The sequence below is a fragment of the Podarcis gaigeae genome, assembly GCF_964106915.1.
Source record: "Podarcis gaigeae genome assembly, chromosome: 11".
Lineage (NCBI taxonomy): Eukaryota > Metazoa > Chordata > Lepidosauria > Squamata > Lacertidae > Podarcis > Podarcis gaigeae.
Window position 1 is genome coordinate 46,391,715 of NC_139687.1, and position 19,659 is coordinate 46,411,373.

The window sequence follows — 19,659 nt, forward strand, 5'->3', positions numbered from 1 at the left end:
AAGGAATAACACGCAATGAAGGACCATTCCAAAATGTAACAAGTTCACAGACATATTAAATATGAACATCAAGGGAAACACTTAACAACCAAATGTTGTTTTTCTTTAATTTATTCATCCCCTTGTACTGAAGCCTCAATGTAACATTCAATCAAAAAGAACAAGACATTCAATACACTATGAATAGCAATCAAATATCTAAAAGACAACAAACCAGCCATGCTAATACAAACAATAACAGCTCAATGATGCTAGGGCCCTGCTTTAGTGTGATGAATTAACAATACAGATGTTTGTTTAGCTTTCAGTATTCACTCATCTCCTGCAAGAGGAGAACTCAATAAATGCTCATTGTATTCGTGTTACACAACTCTTAGGAAAACAAACTGGGCACCTGTTGATAGGCTTGTCATTGTCAGTAATAAGGAAATTGCCAGACTGTTGTCACATAAAATTTATTAATCTAATCAATGGTCATTAAGAGGCATTTCTCAAAAAGTTGGCACCTAATGCTTACGTAATCATGATATGCGAACTTCCCCCTGGCATGATTTAGAACTTGATATTTATTCACTGAGACTTTTCTCATTCCCCTTTTCCTGAGAATTTTCTTCTTGCATGTAATGTTGGTGGGCGCACATGTCCTGACAATGTCACACATGTGTAACTTATATCTTGCCTCCCCAAAATTAAATTCAGTTCTCCACATTGCCAAAGCACTCTGCAAATTTTCTCTTCAAAAACCCTCATGAAAATTCACCAGCATTTTGGTGCGAATTTCTCCTCAGAAACAACTTTTCGTATACAGTTTTGACTAAACGGACAAGAGTCTGCAAGCGTTTCTTCCTAATACTTGCATATTTATGCATCTTTCCCCTTAAACGTGCATTTTTGTGCATAATGCATTGCCAATAGAAGTGCAAACTGCATAACTGCGCTTCAGTTCGCAAATCGCTTTGAAACGGCTGATTTAGGTAGTTTTTTAATTAAAAGGCACACACTTGAATTTACCTCCATCCCTACCCATCACAGAGTAAATCTCTCTCTCACTATTTTATTGAAAATATATACCATGTTTGCATGTGGCACTAAGCCAACCCACAACTTCCTGGGAAGGAGATCACAGCAGCCTCCCTGGTCTTCCTAGCCTAGTGTAGCACAGCAACTAAGCAACTGTGGTATCTGAACCAGGACCCTTGGTTAAGTTCTACCATCACTAACCAGGAGCTGAAGCCAAGGTGCAAGGCTTAGGGCCCTCGTATTTATGGGATCACCTCTCCTGGTATGCCCCGCAGAGGACCTTAGGGTCCATGAACAACCATAGTTTAGAGGTCCCAGGCCCTAAGGAAGACAGACTATCCTCCACCAGGGCCAGGGCCTTTTCAGTGATGGCTCCAACCTGGTGGAATGCTTTGTCCCATGAGACTAGGGCCCTTCAGGATTTAACCTCCTTCTGTCGGGCCTGTAAGACAGAGCTATTCTGCTTGGCCTTTAATTTGAATTCAGCCTATTCTTTTATTTCCCTTTTCTTCCCTCCCTCTCCCCTTTTATGAAGATTATCCACTCTGAGACCTCACAGCTAATTCTCCCCCGCCTCCTCACTGGCCCAAGCAGGACCAATTCAGCCAGCTAGCTCTGGGGATTACCTAATGCTTATTTCCCCTAAATTGATTTCTGAATTTTGAATTTTATTGTTATTCATGTTTTTATACTGTATTTTATGCTGTTTTTACAATTAAGTGTTTTAAATTTGTTGTTAGCTGCCTGAGCCCGGTTTTTGAACCGGCAAGGGTGGGGTATAATATATTATTATTATTATTATTATTATTATTATTATTATTATTATTATTATTATTATTATCATCCTTGGCTGTAGCTTGAGGATAAGTAAAAGTCAGGGCAGCAAACACAAAGTGATAAACAATACAGCTAAAAATGAAATAGAAATGCATTTTAAACGATTTTAAATGTCCACAAACATGGAAAACCACTCTCACAGCTAATAATTTCAAGGTTGCCAAGGACAGTGTTTTAGCAATCGAATTCCTGAGTAAACAGAAATGTTTTGCAATTCCTCCTGAAAGTTAAAAATGAGGGAGAGACAGGCCTCACAAGGGGGAGGGGACATTCCACAAATGGGTAACAACCACCAAGAAGACGCTGTTGTGGGCCAGTGCCAACTGAGCAGCACCCACCACCACCAACAAACCCACCACCACCACCAGGGAGAGAGAGAGAGAATTAATGTACCTGCATGTACATTTATTTGGCTACTGTGAGGTTTGCTGAATGATTGCCCTCATCCACACATAAGAAAATTCCGCTCACAACATTATAAGATAAAGGATATAGTCAATGTGTGAGAATTTGATGGTGGCTTCAGTAAACTGCTTCCCACGCTTACAGGCCTTCATTGTATTCCTCAATTGCACGACAGTTTATTTTCTTTTCAAGAGTATTAAAAGGTTCGTTTGTCAAGATAAGAGCAAGGCTAATGCCAAGGAAGTTCCACTCATCTATTACATCTCACTTCAAGTGTCAATTTAGCTGATGGCAGTGTAAACAAAGAGCCTATTTTTAACATTCTTCCTCCGCTGTTGTTTTACGTAAATTCTTCATTTATTGTACAGTGTGACTTTAGTTCCGGTTATGGCAAATGTCTGCCATGGCTCTGGTAAACTTGCTGTGAAGTTCTCTCTGAAAAGGTTTCTTTGGGATAGAGGTGGAATGGCCCACTAGATGACTGCATGGTGATCTTCACCCAAGGGTCTAAAACTTGTTTAAATGCTGCCGTTCCTGACTCCCGCCACACTTCTAAGAACATGCCAGAGCCTTCCATGGATCAGACCAAAGGTTTATCTAGGCCAGCATTCTGTTTCCACAATGGCCAACAATGCCCATGGGAAGCCACAAGTAGGGCATGAGAACATCAGTCCTCTCCCCCCCCCCCACATACTGCCGCTGACAGTGGAGGGAGAACATGACTGTCATAGCTTGTAGCCACTGATATAATCTTGCTCTCCATTAATTTGTCTTATCTCCTTTAAGGGTGTCCAACTTGGTGGCCACCATAATGTCTTGTAGCGGTGAATTCCGTACTTAACTTCTTCTATATGAAGAAGGACATCCCTTTCTATGTTTTGACTCTTCCAATATTCATCTTCATTGAATGATCTCTGGTTCTTGTATTATACAAAAGAGGAAGAAACACCTCTATCTTTTTTTTTTTTTGGAACTAATTTTTATTTGATTTTAAAAGTATAAAATTATAACGATACAACCATACACATACACATTTGGAGATTTCTCTGAATCTCTGGACTTCCCTCCATGGGTCCTATTATTAAACCTTTTCTACTGCAACTTTTCCAATAGTCCATATTATATATACAGTGGTACCTCTGGATGTGGGACGCAGGTGGCGCTGTGGGTTAAAGCCTCAGCACCTAGGGCTTGCCGATCGAAAGGTCGGCGGTTCGAATCCCCGCGGCGGGGTGCGCTCCCGCTGCTCGGTCCCAGCGCCTGCCAACTTAGCAGTTCGAAAGCACCCTCGGGTGCAAGTAGATAAATAGGGACCGCTTACTGGCGGGAAGGTAAACGGCGTTTCCGTGTGCAGCTCTGGCTCACCAGAGCAGCGATGTCACACTGGCCACGTGACCCGGAAGTGTCTTCGGACAGCGCTGGCCCCTGGCCTCTTAAGTGAGATGGGCGCACAACCCCAGAGTCTGTCAAGACTGGCCCGTACGGGCAGGGGTACCTTTACCTTTACCTTTACTTACCTCTGGATGTGAACGGGATCCATTCCGGAGCCCCGTTCGCATCCTGCGTAGAATGTAACACACAACTGCATGTCTGCACGTGTGCGGGTTGCATTTCACCACTTCTGCGCATGCGAGTGACGTCATTTTGAGCATCTGGGCATGCACGAGCGGCGAAACCTGAAAGTAACACACTCTGTTACTTCTGGGTCACCACGGAGAGCAACCCGAAAATACTTAACATGAAGCTACTTCAACCCGAGGTATGACTGTAAATCCATTATAGTACTTGCTACACTACGAGTGTTATTGCAATCCTGATATGTTTTCATCTGCTTTTTAAATAATTTTTTATTTATAAAATTTTCAAATTTAACAATAAAAAAAATTCCATTTGAATTATACATCCAATTCTAATCTTTCCACTTTCAGACTTCCTTCAGTCTACAGTGGTGCCTCGCTAGACGAAATTAATCCGTTCCGCGATTCTCTTCGTCTAGCGGTTTTTTCGTCTTGCGAAGCAAGCCCATTGACAACTTAGCGGATTAGTGCTAGAGCTGTCAAGCGGCTTCCAGCGATCAGCTGTTAAGCGGCTTATCAGCGGAACAGCTGATAAGCGGCTTAGCGGCTTAGGAAAAGGGCGAAAAAAGCAAAAAAAAAACCGCCGGGGGACGCAAGATTTTTTCGTCTTGTGAAGCAACCCCATAGGGAAATTCGTTTTGCGAAGTGCCTCCAAAACGGAAAAACCCTTTCGTCTAGCGGGTTTTTCGTCTTGCGAGGCGTTCGTCTTGCGGGGCACCACTGTACCTGGAAATTTTCATGTTTTCACAGTTATTCACATTTCTTACATATTGGGGTTTTTTTAACCAAATCAATCTTAACAATTATTATAAAACAATATTTCTTTCCATTATTATCCCAGAGCTTCTTGAAAACCTACAAGCGTTAATTGACCTTCACAAATATTCTTAATATACTCTGTAAATTTATTCCAGTCCTCGGTAAATCTCTGGTCTCGCCGGTTCTGAATTCTCCCTGTTAGTTTGTCTAATTCTGCGTATTCCATCAACTTCATTCTCCATTCTTCTTTCGTCGGGATTTCTTCCTGTTTCCATTTTTGTACCACCAAAATTCTAGCCGCTGTTACTGCATATAAAAACAACTTCTCATCCTTCTTTTTTATGTCATTTCTTAGTATTCCTAACAGAAAAGTTTCTGGTTTTTTAACAAAGGTATATTTCAACATTTTTTTCAATTCATTATAAATCATTTCCCAGAAACCTTTCATTTTTTTTACATTCCCACCACATATGATAGAATGTTCCTTCTTTCTCCTGACATTTCCAACATTTATTACTCACTTTATACATCTTTCCAAGTTTTACTGGTGTAACATACCATCTATATAACATTTTCATAACATGTTTTCATCTGCTTACAGTGGTATACAAGATAAAAGAAACACTTCTCTTTATCGACTCCTCTCTGTGGAAGCATCTCACAATCCCAACCCTCCCTCCCAACTTTGGAACCGGAGAGGTAGCCTGGGTTGCTGTCCAGCTGGTGGAATGATCTCTGCCTGTCTCTACCACTTCAAAGAGAGCTTATGCTGAAGTGGTTAGACTGTTAGACTAGGACCTGGGATGTCAGGGTCTGAATCCCCACTCAGCCATTAAGCTCAGTAGATGACCATAGGCCAGTCCCAAGCTCTCAGGCTAACCAACCTCACAGGGTTGTTGTGAGGATGAAATGGGGGCAGGTGGAACCATGTACACCACCTTGAGCTCCTTGGAGGAGCGGGTGGTATATACCGTACTTTTCCGTGTATAACACTAAGGCTTTTTTTTAACTTAAAAATAAGGTTAAAAATCTGGGGGCATCTTATACACGGATAGCGCATATGCCCATTTTATAAATTTGGGGTTCCCTAAAGTAGGGTGCGTCTTATACATAGGGGGCATCTTATACACAGAAAAATATGGTAAATGGGGGGGAATGAAATGATGGGAAGAAGGCTGGCTGGGAAGAGGTCAGCACCACACTCCCCAATGGTTGTTTCAAACTAAGTTCTCACCATAGAACCATTAGCATTCATAGGCCTGAACTAGCCCTGTCCATTATTTTCAAGAGGTCTGGCATTGAGTACAACCCCAAGATCGCATAATTCAGGTCAGAAAGTGAAGGCACTCTTTCCAGTAAGTGGACCCGAGGTCATTTAGGACTTAGACAATTATATGAAATAGCAAATGAAACATTGCAAGGCAAAGTTATGGGTTTCCAAAGTGGGGTGGCTCTAGCCAATATGAGGCAAGTGTTTTCCGTACAGCTGATAATTATAAAAAGTCAGCTCAAGAAGAAGGCTTATAAAAAGTTCTTATTGGAATTCTTCACACTTGCAGTTTATTTGACTGGATGAGAAAAACAGAGGTTCCTGGTTCTTTTGCTCGATGTAGGCTTTACTGTTATTGATGCGCGTAACAGTTTATTGAAACATTTTTTTCCTTCTGAGTCATGCTGAAAGGGAGGGTCCTCGCTGACAGAGGGAATATATGCAGCAGATGCCTTTATCTATAATATGCAAAGATTCCACACGTTTGTTCAGCCAGCGCATTGCAAAAAGTCAAAAGGTGTTGGAACCTTTTCAATGGCTGCATCCATTTAAAGCACATAACACAGGCACACACCAAAAAAACCTGGGAACTGTAGTTTGTTAAGGATGCTGGGACGTGCAGCTCTGTGTGGGGTAAACTACAATTCCCAGATTTGTTTGTGTGTGCGTGCGCTTTAAAACAACACTGTCAACATCAGACAGTGTGGATATGGAAGAAACAATATTGGAGACCAGTGATGTCACTGATGTTTGCATTTAGTTTACCTGCTCCGAAATATGAATTTCCCTGCCTTGTAACATCCAGTTCATTTAGGAAGCAAACTGCATCCGTGTTGGCAATCCCTGATCTAGCAGAATTAGCTCCTTTGGAGGCTGATTGGATGATGTAAAGGCCCGTGCTCCCATTGACATTGCTTCTATCCTGCAAAGGCATCCATCCTAGAGCTCCACAATCAGTAGTGCAGTGAGGTTATTTTAGATTCTTCATATACAAGAACATTCAAACAAAAACTAAAAGGGTAAAAAAGAGAAGGAGGAATCTAGAAATATATAATTTGGAAAGGCAATGTATGAGCTGGCACTATTATGCATAAGTCTCAAGAACGTAGATAAGTAAACACACACACACACACACACACACACACACACGAAAGTGATGAGAAAAGTATCTTAGGAATAAGTATCTTAGAAAACTGGGGAGCATTAAGAACTACAGATACTATCCCTGAAAAGCTGTACACCTTATTTATTTATTTATCATTTATTTAGAGCATTTGTACATTACTCTTCAGCCAAAAAGACCCCCACAGTGGCTTAAATGAAATTTTAAAAAATGACACTCCCTACCTGCAGGTTTACATTTAAATACATACATACATACATACAACACACAAGGAAAAGGGGGCAAGGAAGGATGAGGAAAATAATGCTCAAAACTCAGGCACCAATTTCCAGACAGTTGTCCCTGTATTGACCAGCCGCCATAGTTCAGATGGAGCTGGGTGTTCAGCAAAGCTTTCTGTCTCTCCCACTGAGGCAGCTGGATGAAATGTCTGCCCCCAGATGATAGCTGAGAGGAACCGGAGATGGCGTGTCTCAGAGGAGCCAATGGAGTTTGCTCTGCTTCTCCACTCTCCCACTGCTGTACGTTTTGGTACTTAAAAAATAATAATAATAAAGGGCAGGATATAAATCATTTAAATGAATAATAGCCCTTAATAACATTTCAGAACATGCATATACAGAGTTGTTGCCAACTGAAGCTTGTAATAATATCTTCTTCGAAAGCCCACTACTAAATTGGGGTCTTGTTCTTTTACCCCCATATCCAATCTGTAAAGTACTTTCTGCAAGTGCAGAAGGATTAAGAGTGCTTCGGCTTTTTGACTTAGCTTCAAAAAATCCTAGTGCCAAACCAGCAGAGTTTAAAGAACTAATTGTGCATTTTGGGGCGTTAATTCAGTCACCACACTCGCGATGGAGGCATCGGTTTCGGGATTGGTAGCCAACCTTCCAGGAACATGGCTGATTTACTGAACAATTTCTTTTCCAGTGCGTCATCTAACTACCCTTTCAACTCCATTTACCGTACGTTGAGTTTCCCAACATATTTGAGATGCTTTTGGCTTGACGCTAAAAAATCCAATTTTGTGTTCTCCGGCTTTTGGTTTGCGGTGAGTTGTACATATCGATGATGCCACCCGACAGGCAACATTGAAAAAAATAGGTCAGCACACTGAAGCTGACTGGAGGACATTCTTCCTCCGGTTTTTGCAATGAAATAATGTGGAAATAAGTTATACTGAAATTGATCGGTGGAACATTTTACCATGTAAATATGCTTGGGATTAGGCCACCTGAAATTTAACTGCAGAAGAGAAAACTAAACATATATAGCACTATTACCATATTGGCCCAAATATAAGTCGCACTTTTTTTTTTTCCAAATTCCAACCATGAAAAGTTAAAGTGCAGCTTAAATTCACAACCTTACAAAAATTGGCTTTTACGATATTGCTGCTGAAACAGACATACAGTAAAACAGAACATTTGCCGTTTATGGGTGTGAGTGCCTGCGGAATTTTAAAGGAGCAGCTTGTATTTAGGTACTGTCTTTCTTTCTCCCCCCCCCCCCTTGAATTTTAAAGGTGCGGCTTATTTGCGGGTGCGGCTTATATTCGGGCCAATACGGTATAGCACTTTAACAGTAGCTTTGATTGCTACATTTTAAATCACACACTATTTTAATTCTAGTGCATTGACATTTACCATTCTTAGCATCCTTCTGTCTTGAGAGACAATGGAGTGAGCCTCCAGGGGTGAAGCCAGGGTGTAAGCCAGGGCAGTGTGTATGGAGGTTCTGAGCTGCCCAGATGACTCTGGGACTTGTGGGGCAATAGAAAGCAGAGTAATATGTTGGTCGCCAGCTTGGCTGCAGCAGTTGCTGGAAGGAGGCGTACAAGGTGCCATCCAACCATCTTAGGGACTCCACTCTGGATTTGTGTAGGGTTTACACCTTAGCCTTTTCTTCTCCCAAAGATATCCTGCCAGGCAGCAGAGGTTTAGGATCAGAGTTTCCCTTCTTCTAGCCTGTAACTCACTGAGGGTTTGAGACTCCTTGGCTATGCTCACCTGGTTCATCCCTTTTATTTTTCAAACATAAGGCCCCTGGACCTATGTGTCTGCAATTTGGCAGCCTTAATATGTTATCGAAGGGCTTCTGTGCCTGTAAATTTCATCCATTTTGGCCAAAAGGAGGAGAAGTTATAGCCATTTCTAGGTCCCTCATTAGAGGGACTGGAAAACACAGAACTTTTTGATGTTATAGGATTGCGATGTGCTCGATATTATATTCAGGTTCCTTCTAAGCCTGTGTTTTATATCTATATAATGGGATTCTGTAACAAGAGAGGCTGCTACAGTCGCCCAAGCAGTCTCTTTGCTAAATTAATGGCTCTAGACCAGTCTGCTAAGTATCTCTTTTCTTGACTTGCAAGTGATGGTTTCCATGCCCACCCCCCTTGGTTGGTGATGATGTCATCAGTGAGTATAAGAGAATGAGAGACCTGGGCTAATCTTGGTCTGGAGCTGGGAAAACACAGAAGCCTTGGTTGCTGTCTGTAGTGAATCCAAAGCTATGGCCTTGAAGGGCCCCCTAGAAACCTAACTGGTAAGCAACTTTTGTTGGAATGTCAATGCTGTGAGCCCTGCCATCTTACGCTCAGCCTGTAAGGATTAAAAAACAACAACACATGTCATAAAGACACTGCAGTCTCCAGTGACCTTTAGTCCGAGGAAACCCAACCTGAAGTATGTTCTGGCACCCCAGGAATCTTTCAGTGCTCAAAGGCTGGGGCTGAATCTACACAGCTACATATAAAAAAAGTTATGAAAAGAAACTCTATAAAAGCTTGCAGTGGAAATTATCATTGACTTCAGATTTCTGCTCTACAACACCATCTGTTTCCACATTGTTATAGCACATTTATAATGTTTTAACTGATGAGTGTAGCTGAGTGATGTTCATAACAGTTCTCGACAGAGATTATCAGAGCCGGAAACATAAGAGTGAAGAGAATGAAGCATAGGGCAACTCAAAAAACACAGAAAGCAAATCTGGGGCACATGTGCACCCACAACGTGGGTATCTTTCGTGTTGTATGTGAGAGTTAACTTAGCTAGAAAGACAACTGATAAATTGTACTGAATGAATGAAGAAACTGAAACAGGGTTCCTGATTTTGCAGGGAGTTTGGGGAAAGCCATAGTTCAGTGACAGAGTATCAGCCCTGCATTTAGAAAGTCCCAAATTCAATCCCTGACATCTTTGGGTAGGCCTGTCTAAAACCATTGAGAGCCACTGCCGATCAAAGAAAAAGAGGGAACATTCTATCTTATGTGGTGGGAATGCAAAAAGGTGAAATGCTTCTGGGAGATGATATATAATGAGTTGAAAAAAATGTTGAAATATACATATATTAAGAAACCAGAAGCATTGTTGGAAGTGATATAAATAGAAAGGAATGTAAGCTTTTTTATATGCAGCAACAGCAGCTAGAATACTACTGGCCCAAAAATGGAAACAAGAAGAAGTGCCGACGAAGAATGGAGGATGAAGTTAATGGACTATGCAGAATTAGACAAATTAACAGGAAGGATCCAAAACCAGAAATTTACCGAAGACTGGTGTAAATTTACGAACTATTTGAAAAGTATTTGTGATGACCAGATGACGTTTGTAGGTTTGTAAGAAGTTCTGTGAGGAGTATTATTGGAAGTATTGTAAAAATGGAGAAGGGGTGATGCTATGTTAAGAGATGTAAAGACAATATAAAGTTAAGAAATGCATAAGAAGTGGTTAAGATGGAGGATTATCAGAGGTGCTGATGGAAGTCCACTAAGACTGTATTTGTAATAAACTGTGCAGTATGTTTTATAATTTATATGCTAAAATTAATAAAAATGTATTTTTTTAAAAAAAGAGAGAGCCACTGCCGATCAGTGCAGACAATGCTGAATTACATGGACCAGTGGCTCTGACTCAGGACAGAGCAGCTCCCTATGTTTGTGTGTTTGAACTTTTGAATGAGGCAGAAGGCAGAACATGTGAAAATATCAAAAGGGGAGATGATCTGGAGATCACTTCCATCAACAGTGGAAGTTCAAACCGGTTCAGTTCTTGAACTTCATTTTTTTGTCCCATTTCACATCAGATATATAGTCTGTCATCAGTTCTCCCTCAAAGAGTTAGAGTTTTATTTCCTCCTCATATCTCCAGGCTCTTCTTATATAACATCACACAGTAGCGTAGAGATTGGTTGTGTGCCCACAGGGAGGAAACAGTCGAACTATATATCAAGCTAAACTGTACCTGCTTTGTACTTCTTTAAACTGATTACAAAATAAGCCTGCCAAGTATTCCTCCCAGGTCAAATTAAAGTATTCTTCATGAGGTGGAAGAAAGGAAGGAAATAAAAAAAGACAAGGGTGGGAAAATGAAATAAAGAGGGTATAATAGTTCCTGGTTCTTATTCTTAGAATTTGATTGTTTAGCTAACCTGAGTTATGAGCTTTGCAGGAGAACATTTTGCCCAGCGACAAAAATATGTCTTGTGTCTTTGCCCCACTCCTCATTCCTGTCTCAGGGTACTGATAATGAAACTACCAGAAGAACAATTCCAAGATTATCGTATCGTATCGTAATTATGAACGGTTGACAAGTTTGTTTCCATACTGAAACAAACATTCTGAGTTTGTGTGGTGTGTGAATCAACATGATGAGTGATCTTGAAAAAGTTGGAAGTTATTTCTGGCCGGTTTGAGTTATTTCAGATAACCATCTCCATCGTGTCTAGAACGTGATCCAAAATGTTACTGGAATATATCCAAACCTATTTAGTGGAGAAGTCACAACAGGCTTGGTAACAAAATAATTCACAGATGAGCTAAGAAGGATAGCAAGAAGTTTTCTACAGTTTTCTGCTATGGAAGAAACTCCCTCCCTCCGTCAGCAGTGGGAGAATTCCCTATTTTAGAGCTGGTGGTATAGTGGTTAGAGCATGGGTAGGCAAAGGTAATCGTCTTCTCAATCCAGCCCACGGACGGTCCAGGAATCAGTGTATTTTTACATGAATACAATGTGTCCTTTTATTTAAAATGCTTCTCTGGGTTATTTGTGGGGCATAGGAATTCGTTCACCCCCCCCCAAAAAAAAATTATAGTCTGGCCCCTCACAAGGTCTAAGGGACAGTGGACCAGCCCCCTGCTGAAAAAGTTTGCTGACCCCTGGGTTAGAGTGTCAGGCTGAGCTACATTAGTAAAGAAAAAACATTTTAAATGTGTTATAACACTGTGACACTAAATGGTGCTGTAGAGTTCTGTCTTTCGCCAACATGACTTCCCATTATGAGGTTTACAATGTGTTTTCCTGAAATGTTTTTTGATGTGTCTAGATCCAGCCCAGGGTTCAAATCCCCATCACACAGTGACCTTGGGCCAGTCATCAACTCTCAGCCTAACCTACATCACAGTGTTGTTGCAAGGATAAAATGGGTAGGGAGAAAACCATGTATATCATCTTGAGCTCCTTGGGTGGGATAGAAATTTTATTATTATTATTATTATTATTATTATTATTATTATTATTATTATTACTATTGTTGTTGTTGTTGTAATGAATTTATTAATCAGATTTGATTCAATGTGATTTGCACATAAGATAATTGTAAATTGTTAAAAACACAGAAACATCAAATACATTTTAAACAAGTTTAAAACACCAGTTTGCCTTCAGCCCTAGACTGCCATTTCAGGCACTGGCGAGGCTTGTTCTCAACTGAGCAGGGCAAATATGTTTCTGCTAACACACCTTGACCAAAAAGACAAAAACTTTCTTGGTTTATAAAACATTGCAGGACGTGCTGTTCCAGAGTAAATGAATGGGACAGTCAGGGTAGAATTTCCAGCAGTGTGTAATAGGGTATAGGATCAAAGGAGACAATGTTTTCTGGGGGTAATTGAGGACACATTGACACCATACATTTAAAGCAATATGATGCCAATTTTGTCAGGAATGGCTTCCCCCAAAGAATTATGGGAGCTGTAGTTCGTTAAGGTGTTCAGATTTGTTAGGAAGCCCCAATTCCTCCCACAGAGCTACAATTCCCGAGTTTTTAAGGAAGATGATTCAATTATTAAACCACTGGGAACCTGCGGTTGTGCAGAGCTGAAGAGTACAGTACAAGTCCAAGGCTCACTGCTGCTCATTCATTCAACACTGAACTATCCAGGCCTCGGGATGCTAGATCAGCATTATTGTGAATAGTGCTAAGATGGAAATGGTCTCTGTGTTTAACTTATCTGGAAATGCTTTTGGGTTCTATTCCGAATCCCAGGATTAATCTTCAAACCTGAAAGAAAGCAACAGAATGTTCCCAGGAGGGAAATGCTTTTAAAGCCACAGCATTATTTTATTTTGTGTTTTAGTCCTGTCTTTTTCTCTCTCTCTTGTGAACAGCCCTGACATCTTCAGAAGAAGGGCAGTATATAAATTTAATTAATTAACAACAACAACAACAACAACATTATACACACATTAGCAATGCCGACTTGAATTTTCCATATGCAATTATTATTGTGGGCAATGCATAGATTCCAAACAGTACTTGAAAAGCCAGTTTAAATCTGCATGTGATTAAAATAAATAAATAAATGCCAGCAGCTACTATCTTTCCCTTGAGGGAAAAACCCTTTCTTTAGTCAGGGAGTGCAACATTCCTCTGACATCCAGAGACTTGCCAGTGCTTAATAACAGCCTAAATACAAGAATAATTTGACACTGTGAAGTAGATTTCCTCTTCTGGCTTGCAACGTTCTGTTACAATAATATGTCGAGGCTGCAAGATGAGACAAGATAATGTACGGGGGAATTAATCAAATAATGATAATAAGCAGCAACCTCCAGTGCTACTGTATCCAAAACTTCTGCCTTTTATTTTCCTTTCCCTTTTGGCTCAGAACAAGTTTCTTGCGTCCTTGCCAGATGCTCTCAGATTGCTGAAAAATGTGAAGGAGGCTCTAACACAGGCATAGGCAAATTATGGCCTTCCAGATGTTTGGGACTACAATTCCCATCATCCTTGACCTCTTGTCCTGTTAGCTAGGGATGATGGGAATTGTAGTCCCAAACATCTGGAGGGCCGGAGTTTGCCTATGGTTGCTCTGACATATAGGAAAGCAAGTAATCATCCTAGGCTATATTAGTCCTGAATATTCTCCCTCAACCACTTTGGGGGCGGAGGGCGGGAATTCCCCTGTAAAAACTGGGAGGAATTTTTGGTGACTTTCGGTATGTGTGTGTGTGTGTGTGTGTGTGTGTGTGTGAGAGAGAGAGAGAGAGAGAGAGAGAGAGAGAGAGAGACTGATAAAATATCAGGGTGAAGGACTTGCTTTTCCTTATAAGAGGCAACAGGAGAGGGTGTTTCACTCTTTCCCCCCTTAAAACAGCAGCCAGGAAGCTCTAGCCCAGAGGCATAATTACATCCACCAGTCCCATGAGGCTGCCTTGGCCAAGTTGCACCCACCTTTCACTAACCTGCTATCTTTTTCCAAGCACAATTTCAAAGTGTTGGTGCTGACCTTTAAAGCCCTAAACGGCCTTGGTCCACTATGTCTGAAGGAGCGTCTCCACCCCCATCATTTTACCAGGACACTGAGGTCCAGCACCGAGGGCCTTCTGGGGGTTCCCTCACTCCAAGAAGCCAAGTTACAGGGAACCAGGCAGAGGGCCTTCTCAGTGGTGGCACCCGCCCTGTGGAACACCCTCCCACCAGATGTTAAAGAGAACAACAACTACCAGACTTGTAGAAGATATCTGAAGGCAGCCCTGCTTAGGGAAGCTTTTAAAGTTTGATGCATTACTGTATTTTAATATTTTCTTGGAAGCCACCCAGAGTGGCTGGGGAAGCTCAGCCAGATGGGTGGGGTATAAATAGTAAATAATAATAATAATAATAATAATAATAATAATAATAATAATAATAATTTTACATCAGGCACAGGATAGGTAAAGCCGTGGCTGCAAATAAGCAACCAACGACCTGAGTGTGCGCTCCCATCCTTTCCAGTCATGGCTCTTATTTGGCACTGTTTACATTTGGGTAGACTTCAACTTCACCCAGGAGCTTGCGAATGGTACCAAATTAAACAGGGCCAAATGCAAGCCATGCCTGAAGAGGAGCAACTGAGAGTGTGCTGTAAGCCATATGCTCTCAGTTTTTCCTTTCTACTTCCTCTTCTTTGGCAATCACTCTTGGCTGAGTAAGATTGGAGAGCCAGTGTGGTATAGTGGTTAAGAGCGGAGGACTCATTTTCTGGGGAACCGGGTTCGCGTCTCCACTCCTCCACATGCAGCTGCTGGGTGACCTTGGGCCAGTTACACTTCTCTGAAGTCTCTCAGCCCCACTTACCTCACAGAGTGTTTGTTGTGGGGGAGGAAGGGAAAGGAGAATGTTAGCCGCTTTGAGACTCCTTCGGGTAGTGATAAAGCGGGATATCAAATCCAAACTCTTCTTCTTCTTCTTCTTCTTCTTCTTCTTCTTCTTCTTCATGAATGTGGTTTTAACAGTGTGTCCGTAAGTTGCTGTGGAGGCCAATGCTGGATCCACACGTCCTTCCACAGTGGGGACATAGGTTTCTGGGTGGGAGTTGATCACAATGAGGATTTGCCAAACATGCCTTCTCCTTAGCTCGTTTCTCCCTTTCATCCTGAGTTCCTGCTTCTTCAAAGTCCATGACACCTTTGGTGAAGGCTGTTCTCCAATTGGAACCCTCGCAGGCCAGTGAGTCCCAGTCGTTAGTGTTTAGACTACATTTGCCAAGGTTCGCCTTGAGTCTTTAAACCTCTTTTGTTGTCCACTGGCATTATGCTTACCATTCTTAAGTTGGGAATAGAGGAGTTGCTTTGGAAGACAATAACCACACATGACCAGTCCAACAAAACTGATGTTGAAGAATCATTGCTTCAAAACCGGTGATCTCTGCTTCTTCCAGACACTGTTCCTTTACATCCTGCCTCACATTAGGCGCTGGTTGAATTTAGTGCCCAATGCAAGTCCTGCAGCTTTCAGCAGGGATCAGGTCCATGCCTGGCGCCATATGATCTCAGGTGATTGACAGGTGGGCATCACCCACATGTCGATGTGGCTCACAAGAGATTGATAATAATAATAATAATAATAATAATAATAATAATAATAATAATAATAATAATAATTTATTATTTATACCCCGCCCATCTGGCTGAGTTTCCCCAGCCACTCTGGGCGGCTCCCAATCAGTGTTAAAAACAGTACAGCATTACATATTAAAAACTTCCCTGAACAGGGCTGCCTTAAGATGTCTTCTGAACGTCAGGTAATTCTTTATCTCTTTGACATCTGATGGGAGGGCGTTCCACAGGGCGGGCGCCACTACCGAGAAGGCCCTCTGTCTGGTTCCCTGTAGCCTCACTTCTCGCAATGAGGGAACTGCCAGAAGGCCCTCGACGCTGGATCTCAGTGTCCGGGCTGAATGATGGGGGTGGAGACGCTCCTTCAGGTATACAGGACCGAGGCCGTTTAGGGCTTTAAAGGTCAGCACCAACACTTTGAATCATGCTCGGAAACGTACTGGGAGCCAATGCAGATCTCTCAGAACCGGTGTTATGTGGTCCCGGCGGCCACTCCCAGTCACCAGTCTAGCTGCCGCATTCTGGATTAATTGCAGTTTCCGGGTCACCTTCAAAGGTAGCCCCATGTAGAGCGCGTTGCAGTAGTTCAAGCGTGAGATAACTAGAGCATGCACCACTCTGGCGAGACAGTCCGCGGGGAGGTAGGGTCTTAGCCTGCGTACCAGGTGGAGCTGGTAGACAGCTGCCCTGGACACAGAGTTAATCTGCGCCTCCATGGACAGCTGTGAGTCCAAAATGACTCCCAGGCTGCGCACCTGGTCCTTCAGGGGCACAGTTACCCCATTCAGGACCAGGGAATCCTCCACACCTGCCCGCCTCCTGTCCCCCAAAAACAGTACTTCTGTCTTGTCAGGATTCAACCTCAATCTGTTAGCCGCCATCCAACCTCCAACCGCCTCCAGGCACTCACACAGGACCTTCACCGCCTTCACTGGTTCTGATTTAAAAGAGAGGTAGAGCTGGGTGTCATCTGCATACTGATGAACACCCAGTCCAAACCCCCTGATGATCTCTCCCAGTGGCTTCATATAGATATTAAAAAGCATGGGGGAGAGGACAGAACCCTGAGGCACCCCACAAGTGAGAGCCCAGGGGTCTGAACACTCATCCCCCACCACCACTTTCTGGACACGGCCCAGGAGGAAGGAGCGGAACCACTGTATGACAGTGCCCCCAGCTCCCAGCCCCTCTAGACGGTCCAGAAGGATGTTATGGTCGATGGTGTCAAAGGCCGCTGAGAGATCCAGCAGAACTAGGAAACAGCTCTCACCTTTGTCCCTAGCCCGCCGGAGATCATCAACCAGCGCGACCAAGGCAGTTTCAGTCCCATGGTGAGGCCTGAATCCCGATTGGAAGGGATCCAAATGGTCCGTTTCCTCCAGGCGTGCTTGGAGTTGTTCAGCAACCACCCGCTCAATCACCTTGCCCAAGAATGGCAGATTTGAGACTGGGCGATAGTTGGCCAAATTGGCCGGGTCTAAAGATGTTTTTTTAAGAAGCGGTTTAATGACCGCCTCTTTCAGCGGGTCTGGGAAGGCTCCCTCACAGAGGGAAGCATTCACCACCCCGCAGAGCCCATCGCCCAGCCCTTCCCGGCTTGCTTTTATCAGCCAGGATGGGCAAGGATCAAGGAGACAGGTGGTCGGTTTCACTCGTCCAAGCAGCCTGTCCACATCCTCGGAGGTAACAGATTGGAATTGATCCCATGTAACAGGACCAGACAGAACTCTAGCACTCTCCCGCCCTGGCCCTGCTCCCACAGTGGAGTCTACCTCCTTCTGAATCTGAGCGATTTTATCTGCAAAAAACTTTGCAAAAGCATTGCAGGAGATCCTGGGGTCCCTACCAGGCCCCGGTGGTACAGGTGGTTCTGATAGATTGCGAACCACCTGAAAAAGTCTCCTGCTGCTGTTTTCTGCAGATGCAATGGAGGCGGCGAAGAAATCCCTCTTTGCCGTCGCCATTGCCACTTGGTAGGCTCAACGTTGAGCTCTAACCCGTGTCCGGTCTGATTCAGAATGAGTTTTCCGCCACCGGCGCTCTAGCCGTCTCAACGATTGTTTCATCACCCTCAGCTCCGGGGAAAACCACGGGGCTGTCCGGGCTCCATGCAATCGGAGAGGGCGCTTCAGAGCCAGACAGTCAATAGCCATGGTTAACTCCGCATTCCAGCGTGCCACCAGGGAATCAGCTGAAAGGCCATCAACTTGGGATAAAGCATCCCCTACCACTCTCTGGAAGCCTATTGGATCCATTAAGTGGCGGGGGCGGACCATCCGAATCGGTCCCACCTCCCTGCGGAGGGGAAGGGTTGCGGAGAAGTCCAGTTGCACCAGGAAGTGATCTGACCATGGCACTTCTTTTGTTTCGCTTTTAGTTAATGTCAGATCACCAACATCTGTAGAGGTAAACACCAAGTCTAAGGCATGTCCGTGGCTATGAGTTGGGCCAGACTTATTCAGGGACAGCCCCATGGAGGCCATGCTTTCCACGAAGTCCCGAGCGGCCCCTTGTAAGGTCGTGTCGGCACGGATGTTAAAATCCCCCAGGACAACCAAGCTAGGTGTCTCCAGGAGCATATCCGCCACGACCTGAAACAGCTCGGGCAGGGAATCCTTGGTGCAGCGGGGAGGTCGGTACACCAGTAGGAATCCTGTACTGCCCCTATTGCCCAACTTCCAGAACATGCACTCAGAAAACTGGGTCTTCCCAATAGGACGCCTGGTGCAGACTAATGACTTCCTAAAAATCACTGCAACCCCCCCTCCCCGCCCACATGACCTGGGTTGCTGTGCGTAAGAGAAACCTGGTGGGTGAGCAGAGGCAAGACAGGCCCATCTGCTTCATCCAACCAGGTCTTTGTCACACATGCCAGATCAAATCCTCCATCCACAATCAGGTCGTGGATGGCAGTGGTTTTATTAATCATTGACCTGGCATTGCACAGCAACACTTTCAGGTCATGTGGGTTTCCCTTGCTGATTACTGTATCCTTCCGGTCAGGACCAGACCTGGAGGCAGGGATAGTCCTCAAACAACGACTAAACCTGCCTCCTCGGTAATGACATGGTCTGGTCTTAGCATAACTCCTCCTCCTGCCCGTGATCACTGAGATCGGGTGTCCCAATACATCTCCCCCTGTGGAACCTGCCCCACCCAATCTATTGGCTGAGGCCCACTCCCAGGCAGCCATGACCCTTCCCCTTAAAAGGCAAAATACAAACTAGATAATAATTTAACAGAATAATAATAATAATAATAATAAAACAGAACAGAACAGAACAAAACAAAACAAAGCAAGAAACAATAACCCTGACTAAATGCTTATCCCACCCCAAGCAAAAATAAAATAATGAAATAATATAATATTATAAAAAACAACAACCACCATTTAAAGTGCTGCAAATTAAAAACGATTAAAACATTTAAAACCATTGTGTCCATTGCTGCCGGTAGCTGCTCAGACCTCTAAACTGTAGTGGTAGTGCAGGCCCCGCCCCCTAGGCCGGATGGAGTTGGCAGGAGAGGGAGCGGTCCTCCCAACACTCAACGCAAGCAGCAGCA